This window comes from Corvus brachyrhynchos, unplaced genomic scaffold, assembly GCF_000691975.1.
Source record: "Corvus brachyrhynchos isolate BGI_N302 unplaced genomic scaffold, ASM69197v1 scaffold60, whole genome shotgun sequence".
Classification (NCBI taxonomy): domain Eukaryota; kingdom Metazoa; phylum Chordata; class Aves; order Passeriformes; family Corvidae; genus Corvus; species Corvus brachyrhynchos.
Window position 1 is genome coordinate 700,452 of NW_008236767.1, and position 4,324 is coordinate 704,775.

Genomic DNA, 4,324 nt, shown 5'->3' on the forward strand with positions numbered 1-4,324 from the left:
GGAAGAAAAATGAGAAAAAAGAATGAAAGGTTTCCTTGCATGTTTCTGAGCTCCTTTGTTTCCAGGATCATTCGTTGGCCTCAGAAGCTTAGTCAGCTTTGCAGTGTTCCATCCCAACAGTGACCTGGCTAAGCAGTTGCGTCTTTTCCGCTATTCATCTGGTTGGGCTTGTTTTTGCTATTTATGCCAGGTCACAGACTATGGAAAATTAGGTGCTCCTGAGCTGAGACACACATATATATGCATGCATGTCTAAAAATGCAACTGTTTAGAGCAGCCTCAGTATCTCCTAGATGAACTAATGTATTAGCTTTTGTTGGATTTGGGAAGTGTTAGGCAGCCCCTGGCTAGAGACTCGTGGCAATTGTTTGGAGGCTAGACAGGAAGGGAAAAAATTGTAGGGCTTTAGCAGTGTTCAGAGTCAATATCCTGAGGTACTTAGGTTTTATTTAATCTAGCTGCACTGTGTTAAGTTTTGTTTGTTTATTTGTTTTATGGGTTTAGGTTCGGTCTGAGCAAACAAAGTGATAAATTGGGTAAAGGGTGGAGGAGTTTTTGTGGTTGAAACTGAAATTTTTTGCAAAATGTTTTTATAGTCAAGTGAAGAAATCACTGGGTAACATCAAAAGACAATTTGCATATAATGCATGAGTGCAGTCGTTCTTCACCAATCCTTCTATCCTTTATCCTTTTTCCTGCTACTGACAGTTTTAGAGGGAGAGTGACCAAACTGGCAAAAGGTAATCTGATTTCATATTCTGTTATATTAAAAGGGGAAAGCTCTCAGACAGCATTTGTGAACCTTGTACAGGGTTATTTATAGAAGACTCATCTGTTCCTCAGGGAAACAAAGAAACCTTTTCAACCCTGTCTAAAGTACAGGAATGATCTAAGTTAAAACCTGCCTGAGGGCAAACAGCGTGTAACAATTCAGAGTTTATCCTTGGACCGGGAGCATGTTGGGTCTCTGCTGTACTCTCTTTGCACCTTGTGCAATCATTTATACCTCTGTGAAATAACTGCAAAATACCACCTTTTGTCTGACTAAGGCTTTGATTGTATTTTATAGGGCTCCGTGGAGCAATAGATGATGATGGCTTCCAAAGAAGAGATTGTATCTGAAATCCTCCTATAGATCGATCACAGACTGTTAAGTATGTTAGAAATGCTGTTGCAGAGTGTTCTGGCAAGCTTGGCAGGTTGTTTTACAGTGGTTTGACGTTTTGCCTCAGGATCCAACCCCACTCTCTGCCGGAGCTGCCTTCTACTTAGCAGAGCTGGTGGGGGCAATGTGGACTCCCGCCTTAGCAGTTCTGGTGCAAAGATTAGCATTTTAGCAACGGGCAAAACAGGTGGATTTGTTCTAAAATGGCCAACTGAGTAGAAGTATCTGAGGAAAAGCCTGTGATACACTGCAGGTTGCAGTCTGGTACAACAGCTTCTTCTAGCTCCTCCAAAGCCAGAGGGGCTGTCAGTGAGTCAGTCAGTGTGCATCCTTTCTTTTGTCCTTCCATGCAGCCCCCCAGGCTGTCATTTTGAGTTTCAGATCCCTATCTCGACACGAGGAAAGCAGTAAGCAAATGAGAAGAAAGGCTCTTTCCTCTCCCATTAGCACCAGGAGTTTTCAATGGGCAGCATGGAGTTTTTAAAGGGCAGCAATGTTTTTTCTGTATCTCTGCAAGAAAATTCACCAAATTCATCCGTTGATTCTTACAAATTTGACAAAACCTGACAAAAAGCTTTCAAAAGCAGCTGCAGTGACCACTAATTCAATCTGTGGTTATTCCTAAAACCAGAGAAGTGGCTAAAATACTCCCAGAGGTAGGTATGCCCATACCCAAGCCAGACCCCAGATGGCTAAATCAAGGAACAACTTGCCACACAACAGCCTAACACTTCCCCTGCAACGGCTGCCTAAAACCTCTGAATGTAATTTTCCAGCTCCTGACTTCATCACCTGTTGGGGAAATTGCCTTGTCTCAACAACCTGGATGGTTTATAGAATCACAGAATATCCTGAGTTGGAAGGGACCCACAAGGTTCATGAAGTCCAGCTCCTGGCCCTGCACAGGACAATCCCCAAATGGTTGTCCCTTATAAGAGCAGCATGAAGTATTCTTCTGTTTCTGGGCTCAGGAAGACTTTCAGTAGTCTGTTCGTGTGCATATTTGTGACATTGTCCAGCAGCAACACTACAAAAATGAAATAATCTTTGCTGTGATGTCAGGCTTTGAAATAATTGACTGCAGGCTTTGCCTGGCCCATGGGGGATGAGTTCCTCACTTCTGCTCTCAGTGAATCCTCACACTCACATGCGTTTTGGTGCTACCAGGAGGCTCAGCTTGTCTGTTTTCAGTGCTCTGCTTGATGCAAGCAGGGCTGCAGGACCAATATGTGCAATCTTAACAACATATTCTAAGAAAAAATATCCTGCATATTACGCCAGGGATGTCATGTGGTGCAAAATGTTTATTCTTTTTTATATACCCTGCCTTATTGAAAGCCTATTTTGAAGCATTTGGTTTTGTTTCTTTCCATGGATAGATTCTGTCATTTCTGTATTTCTGCAGGTTTAAAGAGTATGGCATGGATGTGTCCTTACTGCTGCACTTATCTTCCTTCTGAAGGAATTCCAGCCACTGATATTGCCAAGACAGAAAGTACACACTGAAAGTGAACAGAATGCAAAACATGGGTTTGCAGCCTTGAAAACTAACTGCTAAATAATTCCAGAGATGTATCCATGCATGAGAACTAACACTACTAAGATCCCTTTTTAATGACAGGTATAAACAGAAATTCCACCAACATAATGATGGAAGAATAAATTTTTGTAATTCATCAAGCTCATATCTAAAAGAGCTCTACAACACTCTGTCAGTGCCGTTGCAAATATTAAGCTCAGATCTAAACCTATGGGAGCTGAATCTTCTTGACCCCCTACATTGCCTTTGACTGGATAAAGGACACAGAAAATACTGTGATGACTGTGCTTCATCAGAAGTACAGTACTTCACTGTTATAAGGAGGTTCTGAGTTCATGGAAATCAGACAGCCAGTAGCAGCAGCAATATCAAATCCAAATTTTTTCCTTAATGAAACTACAAGAAAGTTTTGCTCAAGACTTCACTGAGGTCAGAATCAGGCCCTCACATTGGAATATTTTTTGGTTTTAGCACAGTTGGTCTAGATTTTCATCATGAAAAACAAGCCAGATGTGATCTGGGAGGGTCTCCCTCCCCAAACAATTTTTTTTTCCCTTTTGCCTTCCAGATTTAATTAAAAAAATATTAAGAGCCAATATAATGGACAAATAAGTTCACCACAATATAATAATTATTTCACCCAAATGGACTTTACTTTTATAAGTTGAATGTTATTATTATATAACAGATTAGTGCAATACTGAGACAGCAGTAAAATGCTTGAGGAACTGAGCCAGTAGTTGAAGGACTAGGTATATGTGGCTTCCCTAGGTATAGCCACAATGTTGTAATAAGGTTTGAACTAGAAAATATTGAGTGATGATTTAGCATTAAGCAGTCATGGTATAAAACATAACAAGCTGCTGCTTCTCACTGCTTAGGTATGTCTGAGTAAAATGAGACCTCATTTAAGAACTTATGAAAAATACTTAGAAAAATATGGACGTATACAGAAGGTTGGAGATGCTGTAACAAGGTAGACCTCAGTGTTGAAGACATTGTAAAAGCACTTTAAAATTTGTTATGCCAACATAGTAAATTCAATTTGGTAGAAGAATTCCTTGTTCATTTTGTTCTGTTTTGTTTTAATTGGACTTGCTTCTGTTTCATGTAATTCAACATGAATCCTTTACTAACATTTTAAAATTATAATACTCAAATAATACTGAAGATGGACGCTATTTTTTGTGTATGACTACAAAAGAATACATTTTACTGGCATTTAGTATTTTGATAGAATTTAGCTCCACATGTTTTCTACAAACAGCCATATTTTGAAAAGTTTTTGCTGTTTATCTTGGGGGAGAATTATGTTTACTTTCAAATAAAACTCCTTGAAAATGTTGAATAAGACTGATCATAATCTAAATGTAATTGACCCCCTCCTAAGAATTTGTTCTTCTGAAATAATTTTGAATTATGAAGATTGGCAGCTCTTCTTATTAATATATTTATAGTATATAGGAAGAATATATATATTTTAAAAATATGTGTGTGTTGATTGTCAAAAGTTGAAATTCTCTGTTCCTTTCATTTTCTTTCAGAGCAGGACCTGTTAGAGAATTCAATTATGTGTGTAGCCATTCTAAAATTACTCAGGTCTTGAAGTTCAGTGGCCT